Here is a 14,694-nt window from a genome sequence, read left to right as displayed (position 1 = left end):
TGCCTATATCCTTGAATCCTTTAAAATTTGTTACCCATCGAAACCTATGTCTTTATTTGCTGAGAGCCAGGTCTCTGCCAACTTGTATATGAGTGGTCTATTTCTTTGCATTTGATGAGCTGGGGTGTCTACGTGTGGTGGTACCCTGCATGCATTGTCTTTCTCTTATTCGGTTGGATGGATGCAGGATGCCAACCTGTGAAGACCAGTCTTCTGCCTGGAGGTGCCCTGCTTCCAAGACTGTCTCTTTGCTTTCCTCTGGCATGAGGCAGGTCTGCCCTGTCCTAACATCTTTTCCTGCCCCTTGTCAGCTCTCAGATCCCAGTCCTGACACAAGACGCATAGTAGCTCACGTGACTCCCCAGTGAAGACCTGCACATTAGAAAACAATGAAGTTACCCGGCCATCACAGATGAAACGAGGAAAACACTGCAGCTATTTTCCCTTCTAGTTAAAGAACACAAGGGAACTGGGTTTCCTCTGTGAATGTGTATGACTAAATCTAAATTTTCCATGGAAAGTAATTCAATTAGAATGTGTGGCAAGGTCGCAAATTTAATTACACTATACTTAGCTGTGCACAGAAATTTTAACTTTTCTATTTTCTATCATGCATCTGCTTTTCCTCAGAATCACCTCAGCAGAGCGGGAAGGAGAGGAAAAATTTAACTTTCAATTTGCCGGTGTTTGGTATCATAGTGGCTTCCAATCTAAGGAGGCTTTCAGATGACTCAGTCTCCTTTGAGAAAATGCTTGGTCTTTCCTCTTTTTCTCCTTCTCGCTGACCCTCTTTTCCCTGAGTGATGTCTCTGAGTGTGAAGAGAGCTATGCAGAGGTGAGGGTGGGGAGGTGGGAAGTGCAGCCCTCCCTCAGGACGAGAGATGATGGACATGTGTCTGCAGCTGCGTCCAGAATCGATGCATGGGGCCACTGGCTTCTGGCTGCCAACACCCTGTACCCTGCAGCCTCTTTATCTTGATTCTATGTCTTGCTTGGTCCACCTGCCTTTCCACCATCTCTGCATCCCCTCAGTGGGGCATCTGAGCATCTAGACTGGCCACTTTCATCGCAGCATCCCCAGGCTACGGCCAGGCTCTCCTGACGTTCTTGGGTTTGCCCACACCTGTCTAGGTGTTTCTATTGTTTCCTTTCTCGAGGCTCCATTGTAAGAAGGGGAAACAGGAGTTCACACATCCGTCTCTCTTCCCTTTTGTAGATTAAATATTCCATCCTACTCTCTCACACTTCTTTTGCACCGTGTGACTATTTGGGGCCGCTCACACCTTGGGGCTGATACAGCCGAGAGCAGGTGCGCCTCCACCATCCCTCTCTTTTCATGCCCTGACAACCCACCAGAAGCCACAGAATTAAGGATGGTGGAGCTCCAAGTTGGAGGCATGATGCTTGCCCCATTTCCGACTTTAAAAGAACAAGAAACGGGCTTCCCTGGTGGCGCAGTGGTTAAGAATCCGCCTGCCAGTGCAGGGGACACAGGTTCGAGCCCTGGTCCGGGAAGATCCCACATGCCGCAGAGCAACTAAGCCCGTGAGCCACAGCTATTGAGCCTGTGTTCTAGAGCTGGCGAGCCACAACTACTGAGCCCGTGTGCCACAACTACTGAAGCCTGCGCGCCTAGAGCCCGTTCTCCGCAACAAGAGAAGCCACCACAGTGAGAAGCCCGCGCGCCGCAATGAAGAGTAGGCCCCGCTCACTGCAAATAGAGAAAGCCTGTGTGCAGCAACGAACACGCAACGCAGCCAAAAATCAATAAATAAAGTATATATATATATATATATATATATATATATATATAAAACCAAGAAACACACCTTTGTTGTGATAAGCCCCTGAGATGTGGTCGTTTGTTACTGCTGTACAGAGGTAATCGCCCTGCAGAGCACACCCTTTCCCGGGCTGTCAGAGCAGGGCAGGGTAGGGTCTTTTGACACCTTGAATGTACGTTCTTCTTTTGTGAAACTGAGCTGCAACAGCTCTGTGCTATAGATGGGAATTTTAAAAATCATCACCATTCCCTTTTTTTGTTGTTGGTTGTTAAAGAGAAAACTTGCGTAAGTTCAGAAAGCTTGCGTTTCTTGTTTTTGTTAAGCGACGCATTTGACCCCAGACTGAGGATCTGCCCACATTCAGAATCCCTTCCTTGCCTTCTTAATGCTGAATAAATCTTACCGATAAATTCCATCCCTTCCTCCCAGAAGGAGTGTGGTTCTGACTCGCCCTCACAAGAGCCATGAGCTGTCACTACCACGAGGCCAACTTCCACAGATCCCAAGGTCTTTAACGAATGTCCAGATGTTCCGAGAAGAAAGAAGGAAAGCCCACTTCAGCAGGCCTCGCTGAAGACCACATAAATAGTGGTGAACCTGCTAAATCTATTTGCATTTCACACCCAATAATTCCAGGCTCCACCTCTGAAACCTCTGCCTTAAATTAGGACGTGTGACTGTCTAGCCCAGCATTTTTCTAACCGCCATGTGTGCGAACACTGGAAAAACACAGATAACAGACCATCTCCGGGCGGAGAGGAACAGCCACCTGTGTGTTTTGCTTCTGCTCTTCTCTTCACATTAACTAAACACTCAAGGCCTCTTGGCATCACTCTGTTCCGGGCCCATCGACGCTGGCCTGATGGGCAAGGGATGGGGGCGCTGAGCTTGCCAGTTCTCGATGTCACATGTCACGTTCTCAGAACGTAACTTGTAAAGTTTCTCAGAGGAATGATGTTCAGGGTGCCCTCTGGTTGTAGGCAGGAGCTCACTGTCTTGTAGGAGCAGTAAATTATTTTGTGTTGCAGAGCAATCGTATGGTAGTTTTGAACAGGAGGCTCATAAAGTCATGATTTATAATAAAATTAGAGCTCAGAAAAAGATGTCCCGAGTTATATCTATTCGGCTTTCTCTGGCTTTTTTGAGGGTCCCACAAACAGACTGAATGGCAATCTCACTTAAGAAATTGTTGTCATAAAATTTTATGGGACCATCTCAGTGGCTAGGGGACTGTTAAACGTCCCTGCAGGGGGAAAACCAAGCACAATTAGACACAGACTAGTGGCTCTGTTTGGAGGGTGAAAACCAAAGTCACGGTGGAAATGCCACGTCAGTAGAAGCAGAACATTCAGCCTCGACTGGATTTTCGGATGCAAGATTATCGTAAAAATTCTGTCAGTTTCTAACTTTCTCGCTTGTTTTTCTTGCCTCTTCTTTCCCGCACTTCTTCTTTTTTAAAAAATAGATTTTAGGGGCTTCCCTGGTGGCGCAGTGGTTGAGAATCTGCCTGCCAATGCAGGGGATACGGGTTCGAGCCCTGGTCTGGGAAGATCCCACATGCCGCGGAGCAACTAGGCCCGTGAGCCACAACTACTGAGCCTGTGCGTCTGGAGCCTGTGCTCCGCAACAAAAGAGGCCGCGACAGTGAGAGGCCTGCGCACGGCGATGAAGAGTGGCCCCCGCTCGCCGCAACTAGAGAAAGCCCTCGCACAGAAACGAAGACCCAACACAGCCAAAAATAAATTAATTAATTAATTAATTTTGAAAAGAGAGTAGTGATAATAATGCATATAATTAAAAAAATAGATTTTATTTTCTTAGAGCATTTTTAGGTTCACAGCAATATTGAGCAGAGGGTACAGAGATTTCCCACATACCCCCTCCCCCCGGACACAGCATCCCCGCCATCAACATCCTCCACCAGAGTGGTCCATCTGTTACCATTGATGAGTCTACACTGACATGTACGTCGTCATCACCCAGGGTCCATGGTTTGCCTAAGGGTTCACTCTCCGTGTTGCACACTCTATGGACTTTGACAAATAAATGATGGCATGTGTCCACCCTTCTAGTGCCACGCAGAGTAGTTTCACTGCCCTAAAAATCATCTGAGCTCTGCCTGTTCATCCCTCTTTCCCGATTAACCCCTGGCAACCATTGATCTTCTCAATGTCTGTGTAGTTTTGCTTTCCCAGAATGCCATACAGTTGGAATTATACAATATGTAGCCTTTTCATGAAACAATGTTATACTCATAAGATGCCTCCAGATCTTTTCATGACTCGATCACTCCTTTCTTTTCAGTGCGGAATAATTTTCCATTGTCCGAATGGACCACAGTTTATTTATTCACTCACCCACTGAAGGACACCTTGGTTGTTTCCAAGTTTTGACAATTATACTATAAACAACCCTGTGCAGGTTTTTGTGTGGACATAAATGTTCAATTCCTATGGGTAAATATCCAAAAAGGGTGATTTCTACATGCTTTACATATATTACATCGTTTAAGCATAACAATGCCTTACTCTAGCTATTATTATTATTTCTGTTAAAGACAAAAGCCCGGGCTTCCCTGGTGGCGCAGTGGTTGAGAGTCCGCCTGCTGATGCAGGGGACACGGGTTCGTGCCCCGGTCTGGGAAGGTCCCACATGCCGCGGAGCGGCTGGGCCCATGAGCCATGGCCGCTGAGCCTGTGCGTCCGGAGCCTGTGCTCCGTAACAGGAGAGGCCACGACAGTGAGAGGCCCGTGTACTGCAAAAAAAAAAAAAAAAAAAAAAGACAAAAGCCCTGAGACTCAGTAATATTCTGTGACTTGTCCAAGGTCCCAGAGCCTGGCAGGAGTGGAACTGGGATTCAATTCCAGGCTGTATGACTACAAGTCCTGTAGTTTTTTGAGTCACTACCGTAGAACACACTCTGACACAACCGAAAGGGATCCTGGCTCAAAACGTCCTTCACGTTTGTAGTGGTAACAAAATGTACACACAATTTAATGTAGTTATTTTGGGGTGTTAGTTTCTATATCTATTTGGCTTTTATTTTCATATTTAATTTACTTTTTTTATTCTGACTTTGCTTCCCATTCACCATCTTTCTTTTCTTTTACTGTGGCAAGAACACTTAACATAAAATCCACCCTCTTAACAAATTTTAACTATGGGTACAAGGTTCTACAGCCAACGTCTAGAATTCACTCATCTTGTTTAACTGAAACTTCATGCCTGTTGATTAGTAACTGCCCATTTCCCCCTCCTCCTAGCCCCTGGCAACCACTATTCCACTCATGATACTATGAATTTGACAATTTTAGATATCTCATGTGAGTGGAATCATGCACTATTTATTATTCTGTGACTGGTTTATTTCACTTAGCTTTTACTATTTTCAAAGTTCATTCATGTTCTCGCCATTGCAGAATTTCCTTCTTTTTTAATGCTGAACAGGATTCCATTGACTGTATAGACCACCTTTTCTTTATCTATTAATTTGCTCATGGACGCTTAAGTTGCTCCGTACCTTGGCTGTTGTGAATGCTGCTGCAATGAACGTGGAGTGCGAACATCTCTAGGAGATCCGTGCTTTGTGCGGACACGCCTGGCTGGGTGCCTACACCTCTCCCGTACCAACTCTGCTCTGCAGGACCTCATTCCAACAGTGAGGTCTCTCCAGATCTCCCGACCTGCTCTCCTCCCCCGCCACACCCCTCCTGGAGGGGCAGGAAACTCTCACGTCCCCCAAGGCCACGGGAGACTCGGAGGAGGGTGTTTACCTAGGATGCTCTCTTCTTAAAGAAGCCACAACTTCATCGTTCCTGTTTCATGAGACTCGATCTCCTAAGCTCGGAGAAGAACCATTGGAAGGCTCCTGGCTTCGTGGACTCTGCCTGAAACGGAAGGAGTTGCCTGCTTTGGCTCTGTGGTTCCGGAACATTCTCTTGGGATCCCAGTTCTCCTCTGGGGCTTGATTCAGCACAGAGGCTTGTACACCGTTCTCTTCCAGGAGCTGAACAGCACTTAATTGCCCCTCACACCCCTTCTAGTCTCCTCCTGCCTCTACCCTGTGTCTGCTTTGGGTTTGGAAAAGTTCTCTTACATCATCGTGCACTGTGGTTTATGGAAGAAACTCTATCCTCCAAGTTTCCCAGATCCTGAGTCTTTGGAGGCTCAAGAAGCGTTCTCTTAAAAAGCCCAGCTCTTGCCACAGAAAGCCCCAGCTTCCACGACCGTGTCTCTACTACTGATTTTTATAAATATTCCCAAACTAAACAGACTTCTTTATTCTGGGATGTGTCTGCCTCCACCCGAGGGAAGGAGGCCTCTGGCTCAAAAGTAAAGGGGTCCTGAGACAATGGGACATTTGCAGGAGGGAAGGGCCTCAGGTATCGTGTAGGGATTTTACATCCCGACCCGTGTATCACGGAGAGTTGATTGATTGGTTCAGGAACATGGGTTTCATATTCAGTTACACATCTTGCAACGAAATGTCACAGTCTGTGAGTGAGTGAGGGACTCCTTTAGGAGTCCTGGTGGGAAACATTCACCCCACATGGTTCAGAGGAAGAGAGTCTAATCCCATTCCACGTCGGCACGGGATTCCCGGATGGACTGAGCCGGGTGGTGGCAGCGGGAAGACACCCCCTCCCATCAACACCTGACACCAGTCACTCTGGCCAGACTATTTTCCAGAAGAGATTATACACAATCTAGAAGCAACGGAGTTTGCCTTGGAATGGAATGGTTCCATTTTTCTACCATCGTCAGAATGGGGGGTTTGATAGCATTGTCAAGTTCCATTGTAGAAAAATTAAGAGAGTTCTTTTGTTTTTTTGCCTGAATTTATGACTGTGACATTGATACCTGCTACAACGGTTATCCATCTTTACCTGTGAACGTGGCGCAATGAATGACCCTCCCTCCCTTCCCTCTGGGCCTCTACCTCTCGGGTAGATCAAGAAGGGGTACTACCGGAGCGTGCACTGCACTTCAATGTCTTCAGGTTCATGTCAAACTAGTATCTCACCTAAGGCTAAATTTTATATCATTTTTGCCTCACTTACCTTCACTAGATGCAAATCATCAAAATTTGGCAATTTAAAGTCACGAATTCAAAAGTGCTGACAAAATAAGATTGCTCTCCTAATTAAATTTTTTGGGGCTCCTTTAAGCAAAATAACGCATTTTGCAAATGGTGCCAACAGTTAAGCTTTTACTCCATGTTGTCAGGTTATACTCAAATTATTTCATGTACTTCTCAGGCCACAGTGCAAGAGAGGTGTGGCCCAGCTGGACACCTTTCAGGGGTCGGAAGGATCGAAGTTGGTGACGATTATATGGGGCTTAAGATTGTACAAAATGAAGAAATGTTGAAAAAGCCATATTATATAAAGAATAGCCTAAAGAAAGGAAGATTAGGAAGGACCATAGAGGCAGATTAGGAAAGAGCATATGGTCTTTATGGAAAGACCATAAAGTTTGGAAACTTTCAAGTCTCCAAAGGCTACTGGAAGGAGAGATTAGACTTTGATATTCTCAAATCATAAAAGTAAACCCAAAATTCAGAGATAAGTGCGTCAGTTTCTAGTGAGTCCCATTCTTTATGAGACAGGAGTGGCTAGAACTCTGTCCGGGGATGCTATTGAGGCTTGTCTAACCTTGACCGGAGGTCCTGTGGTTCCTTTCGTCATTGCCATCCCGTGGTTTGATGAAGGTTCCATGCTGTGTAAACTTAAACAGGACCATGACCACTTTTTCCCTCCTTTTACCTTTTCTCCTGGCCTCTTAACAAAGGTTTAATGACCTACTAATGCTCGAGGCAACCTTGAAAAACCACAGTCAGATTAGCGCTTGCTTTTTTTTTTTTTTGCGGTACGCGGGCCTCTCACTGTTGTGGCCTCTCCCGTTGCGGAGCACAGGCTCCGGACGCGCAGGCTCAGTGGCCATGGCTCACGGGCCCAGCCGCTCCGTGGCATGTGGGATCTTCCCGGACCGGGACACGAACCCGCGTCCCCTGCATCGGCAGGCGGACTCTCAACCACTGCGCCACCAGGGAAGCCCAGCGCTTAGTTTTTAAAAAAATTAATCTTTCCCCAAGTTGGGTGCTTGGCAGTACTTCTCTCCCCTCCTCTGTTTTGGGAACGGGCCTAGGGTGGAGTCCCACCTGAAACGTTAACTCAGGTGAGGGTGGTGTACTTTGCACTTAGCATCAAGCTTTACTCTTCTGACACCCCAGCCGCCGGGCTCTTCCCGCCCCCCTCACTGCTCTGTCTTTGTTCCTGGTGAGGCTGCAATGAGCTGTGGCTGCCAAGGTTTCCCTTCCTGTCTGCTTGGATGTCGAGGGAGGCCTCGATCATAACAACCAGGAGGGGAAAATTTAGAGGGAGTCTGTGGTTCTAATTTGCTACAACAAATTATTCCTAAATCCAGTCATCAACATGGGCACATTTCAGTGGTTCCTAAATGGAAAAAAAAAAAAAAAAGTGAAATTCTTGTCTGGGTTTACGCAGTGATATTCGCCACATGATTCTGTAACGTCTGCAAAGACAGAAGATGCTCTAGCCTGGAATGTCCTCCCCATCTTTTCCAAACATCTAAATCCTGCTCATCCTAAACATTACAGAGGGACTTGCCTCAACTTTCCAATCAGAGGAAACCTCATCCTTTTGAGTTTCCACGGCATGTTTGCGTCCATGTTTAGCATAAATTTCATTCTGGCAGTGCTGTTTCCATCCTGTCTTTCCCATGAGATTACAGATTTCTCAACAGCATCTTCATCTTTATATCCCTCCCAGGATCAGGGATGGCAGGTGGTGGATTATTAGAGGAGGAAACTGATGAACAAATCCACGCCATTCTTCTCCCTGTCAGACTGAAGCCAACTGTGGACCAGCCCCCAGAGCAGGAGGAAACTCGACAGAGAAGAAGTGAATTAGATACTTGACCCTTCAGAATCATTTTCACATAAGTGAGTTTCAACACGATGAACTTGTTAGACAGTCTTTGTCCTAGAAAGTTTTTTTTTCCCCACGAAAAGTGCCAATATCTGCTTTAAAATCAAAGTTTAAGGTTTGAAAATGTTCAGAATGGAATCTCTAGATTTATACTACAAGCTCTTAGAGAACCACAACTGTCTCTTTTTCCCCCCTGATGCATTTGGCCTCAACCCAGGCAATTGTGGGTCTTCTGTAAATATTTGATGAATTTCCAAAAAAATAAAGGAAGGTAAGAATTCATTTAAATGAATATTTTACTTCATACGAGGCCAACATGTCAATGACTAAAAGTTTTATTTTTTAACCATTAATATAGGTTCAACCTAAAGGGTAAAAGACATGGGACTGAAAAATGGTCAAACATTTGGGCTGCTTTTAACTAGTAGGTTAGAATTATAACAGCAGCAGTAACGAAAAAATGAACAGGCTAACAAAATGTGGTTGATTCTGTGGCCTTATATAGACACAGCCAAGTAGAATTGTTCTAGTGAATAATGGATGTGGGATGATGACCATCTACTGTTTAATGGTTTCCAAACTAATGTTTAAAAGGAAAAGAGTGGTTTATACCAGAATCCAAATCATACAGTTCTCGGCCAACAGTATATATGAGTGTTGATCTTGGATTAGCAATACTTGTGTATTAACAAGAAGGCCGAAAGATTATATTATCTCTGTGGGTTACACAAATAGATTTACACAGCTAATCTTTTTTTTTTAGAATAATAAGAGTAATATTATATATGGACAGCGAAGAAGGTATTGTATTTGGAGGCTAGAGACCACGACCGTTTTCTTGGCCCTGTCACCAACTAGCTCATCCTTTGGGGACCTGCAGTTTTGCCCATCCTTCTATTGCTGTGTTTGCAACTATATTATAGTTAATCGTATAAATATTTTTATTCCACTATCTCTTCTAGGTCTGAGGCTGTCTTGTTTATCTTTGAATTCCCAGCGCTTAGCAAAGTGCCTGGCAGTGTGGATGCCCAGTACATATTCAGGGAATGCATTGAAATGAACGGGGTGGATAAGATCATTAATTTCTGCTTCTAAGGTTCTGAGACCCTCATCAGAGAAATTCAACTCGCACACAGTTTAAATTATGGGTTCAAATATTTTTCAGTAGGAAACCAGAGAGGGCATTTAGTCTAAGTTTTCCCCACGTAGCAATTCAGTCTATAAGCTTTACCCCCAGGTAGGAACTCTTGTAGATTTCTAGTATGAAAAGTATCAGTCTCAGTACCATCAGTACTGTACCCATCTCATCCTCTTTTCCCTTAGTACCACGGTTTCTGGTACCTCTTCCTGTGGGTTCCTTTTCCCCTCTCCCTGAGTCTCCTATTTCTCTGGTATATTGATTCTCCTTCTCAACTTGGGCTATCCCACTATCTTTGTTGATTTTTTTTTTTTTTTTTTTTGCGGTACGCGGGCCTCTCACTGTTGCGGCCTCTCCCGTTGCGGAGCACAGGCTCTGGACGCGCAGGCCCAGCGGCCATGGCTCACGGGCCCAGCCGCTCCGCGGCATGTGGGATCTTCCCGGACTGGGGCACGAACCCGTGTCCCCTGCATCGGCAGGCGGACTCTCAACCACTGCGCCACCAGGGAAGCCCCCTGTTTTTGTTTTAAACAGTCTTAATATCGCTCTCACTCAATAAAAAACCAGACACCTTTTTGGTTCCCATATCTCAGCCAAACTTCTTGAAAGCATGGTCCCTACACATCGTCTCTATTTCCTCTCCTTCCCATCTTTACCCTCCTCCATCTGCCACTTCGATCATATCAGAGTAGCACCTTCTGAACTTACGGGGGACTTGATGCCGAAACTAACAGAATCCTGGTTTTGCTCTATTCCAGTTTCCTTCCCAGGCTCACCCTCCTCAATAAAGTCTTTAAACTTGGGAATTCCTTAAAGCCCCAGTTCGAAGTCCGATTTCCTTCCCACTCTGTACTCTCATTTTACAATATCACGCTCACATTTTCAATTGTTTCTTAAATATGACTCTTAAAGGTGTAGCTCTAGCCCAGATCCCTCATCCTTCATGCCCTTTTGGTTTTCTCAAAGCCAGCAAGCCAGGCATGTCCCCACACAACTCATTGTGTTGCTCCTTTCTGTCAAAAATGTCGATCCTCTTTCAATATTTTCTATTTTTGTGATGGACCCTGACCATACATACGCCCAGTTATAGTATTTACATCAACTCACTCCCATACGATCCTCAATTCTGTTGATTTTTATCTCCCTAATATCTTTAATCTGTTATGTCTCTTCGTCTCCACAGTCTAGTCCAAGCTTTTATTTCCGGGACTACGGTACTGCCTTCTAATTGGTCATCCACATCTTCTCTTGCCTTCTCCCAGTCCAATCTCCAAATTGCAGCCAGATGGATCCTATCAAAACTACTATCTGCTTAAATTATTCATCCTGTTTATAAATACTTCAGTGGCTTCCCATTATTCTTAAAGTGAAGGCTGAAATGCTTAACAAGGCTTCAGAACTGTGCATGGTCCAGCCCCTGCTGAACTGTCTGCTTCATTTCCCATAATCCTCCTCTTGTTCTTTGCTCTCTTGACACTGGACTTTCTTTTTGTCCACTACACCTGCTCACCTCTTGCCAACCACAGCATTTAATGATGGTGGGCTGGCAACTGTTTAAAGACTGGGTCTCATAAAAATAAAACCAAAAAAATCGACGCCCTCCAAAAAGCCCCCCTGATCTTGCAACATTTGCCAATGTCCATGGTATAAATATTCCCAACATGACATCAACTGGCTTGCAAAATTCCTGAAAATTCAACAGTCTGCTCTTGTGAACCAGTATAAGCTGGGTTCTGCACACAGCTGCTGCTGTCTCCTCTGCCTGCCTGGATTCTCTATCCTGCTTGCTTTAAAGATGTCTCCTTGGGCTTCCCTGGTGGCGCAGTGGTTGAGAGTCCGCCTGCAGATGCAGGGGGACACAGGTTCGTGCCCCGGTCCGGGAAGATCCCACATGCCGCGGAGCGGCTGGGCCCATGAGCCGTGGCCGCTAAGCCTGCGCGTCCGGAGCCTGTGCTCCGCAACGGGAGAGGCCACAACAGTGAGAGGCCCGCGTACCGCAAAAAAAAAAAAAAAAAAAAAGTCTCCTTAATTTTGAGAGTTCAACTAAATCATCACTTCCTCGGGGAAGCCTTCCTTGATCTCCCTGACTAGGTTCAAGCCTCCTACCAGATGTTCTCAGAGCCCGTGCGATGCCTCTTTATAGCACATATCACATTCTACTGCTACATTTATTTCATCAGATTTATTAATGACTATCTCCACGAGTAGTCTTTTAAGCTTCATGAGTAAGAAGAACATTTCTGCTTTTGGTTGACACTGAATCCTCATGGCTCAACTTAGTATCAGGAATATAGCAAACATGCAATAGATATTTCTTAATCAGTGGTCAAAAGGGACTTTAGGCAAAGAGAGCATCTAGGTTTACTGGTATCTATATCTGCCTACATCTGGGTTGGAAATGTCTGGAGCAGGGTCACTAATTTATTCACAGTGCATCTTCAGACATGATGTTTAAAATTTACTGGTTCTTCCTCAAAAACCCAATTACATTTGATGGAGGGGGAAAAAGTGTAACTGGGTTGAATCCGGTTCCTTGAGTGTGACTGATAAATTATCCTTAGTTTACTGCCTTACTCTTTAGATAAATTACAGTTCCTCAGATGTTTGTGCCCTCCCTTTTTCCCTAGATAGAAAATCTGGGCGCAAGGAGGAAGGGGCGTGGCTGAAGGGACCTCTGGACCCCAGAGATGAGCACTGCATCAGCCTGCCCTTTGGAAAGTCCATTAGGACCAATGGCATTATGCCATTAGGCTCTAGGAACCTTCCACGGTTCCCGTGGAATAAAATAGAAAACTTTCGTGGCTCCCCAGGCTCTCATTAGGCCATTTCAAGACTTTTCCCATCTCCAGGGTTTACGTGGTTCCTTGTGCCATTTCTTATACTGAACTATGATTTTTGTATTGTTGTTTAATGGTTTATGAATTAATGGCTTGTTTCCCCAGGCACCCTATAATTGGGTGCCTTGAGGCCAAGGTTCATATCTTATAATAAGGCGAGTTAACACTTTTGAGCTCTTACCATACGCCAGGCACTATAATAAGCGCTTTATGCGTATTGACTCATTTAGGTGAACTTCTTTATTCCCCACAGCAGCTAGGAAAGTGCATGGCATGCAGCTGCTGCCAGATGTACCTGTGGGTTATTTCATGAACTATTTGGCCAGGAGTCAGATCGGAGCCAGGCTCCCCGTGTTCAAACTGTACTCAAATTTCACTGCTATTATAACCGTATAACCTTGAGCAAAAGGCTAAACTCTTTTACTAATACGAAGCCCTACCCATCTATCTATCCATCTATTGTCTATCATCTACCTATATATACATGCATTTATCTAGTATCTATGTATCTATCTATTATCTAGCTATATATCTATCCATTTATCTATTATCTATCCATCTCTCTATTATCTATCATCTATCCATTTATCTATTATCTATCTATCTTTCTATTATCTTTCATCTATCTATCTATTATCTGTCCTTCTACCCATCTATCATCTATCTATTCATTTATCTATTATCGATCCATCTATTATCTATCATCTATTATCTATCTATCCATTTATCTATTATATATCTATTAATCTATTATCTATCCATCTGTCTATTATCTATTTGTCTATCAATCATCTATCCACCTATCTTCATCATCTATTAATGACCTTTTTTAGAGATGTAATTTTCATAAAGTAAAATGCACAGTTCAGTGAGTTTTGACAAACATCTGATCCACACACACACCCATGACACCAGCACCTGGATCAAGATGGTGGTGTCCATCTTGACCAAAATTTCCATCACTCCAGAACCTTCCCTCTTGTCCTTTTTCAATAAACATCTACCCTTTTTTGATTTCTATCACTATAGGTTAGTTTTACTTGTTCTAGAACTTTATATCAATAGATCATACACTATGATTTTTATATTTCATATTTATATATTTTTGGCTGGGTTCTTTACTCAACATAATGTTTTTCAGATTCATCTATGTTGTAACACTATTAGTGGCTCATTCTTTCTTTTTATCATTGAGCAGTATTCCCTTGTATGAATATACCACAATTTGTCCATCTGTTGGTAGACATCTGGGTTATTTTGGTTTGGGGCTGCTATAAATAAAGCTGCTATGAACTGTGAATATTCTTGTATAAATCGCTTTTTTTTTTGGTGAACATATAATTTTGCCCTTAGTAATATCTATCTCTTATCATCTTCTGAGGATTAAATGAAAACATGCATGTATAGCCATAACATAAGCCTCAGCACATAATCAATTCTGACAATTAATTTTATCTATTATTGTTTTACAAGGTAACTAAATCATGACTTTACTATGTACATAGAAAGAGTTAAGGTATTAACTCTTGGCTTTGTCTGCAAACAAAAAATAAAGTGCATGATTTCAGACTGTTCTTCACTTGAGATGATTTGAACTACACAGATACTTACATCTGAATTATCTGGATAACGTCTGCAGCTCAAATTCAAAGGTATTCAAGTCTGACTTAAACTCAACTCACGCAAACACATGCAGAGTTGAAGGGCATGCAAAACCAGTCGTTGAAAGAACTTGTTTATAAGAGGAGCTAATACCAGCCTCATGCCAGAAGCTCAGATAATTTTCTGGACTTAAAATGAATCTCACAGGATAATGTTTTGATAAGTTGAGTAGAAGTGAATTAAGACCATGTGGGAGTATATTTTCCATAAAAGGGATTTGAATGTTTAAATATAATGGAAAAAAGATGCTTGGGGCAAATGCATTGAAAGCTCTGAGATACTCACAACTTGTCACAGTTGCATAAACATAAAGGCCATTACCG

Source organism: Lagenorhynchus albirostris, chromosome 20 (genome assembly GCF_949774975.1).
Source record: "Lagenorhynchus albirostris chromosome 20, mLagAlb1.1, whole genome shotgun sequence".
NCBI lineage: Eukaryota > Metazoa > Chordata > Mammalia > Artiodactyla > Delphinidae > Lagenorhynchus > Lagenorhynchus albirostris.
The sequence above is the reverse complement of the archived record's forward strand: the minus strand, read 5'-3'. Positions refer to the sequence as shown.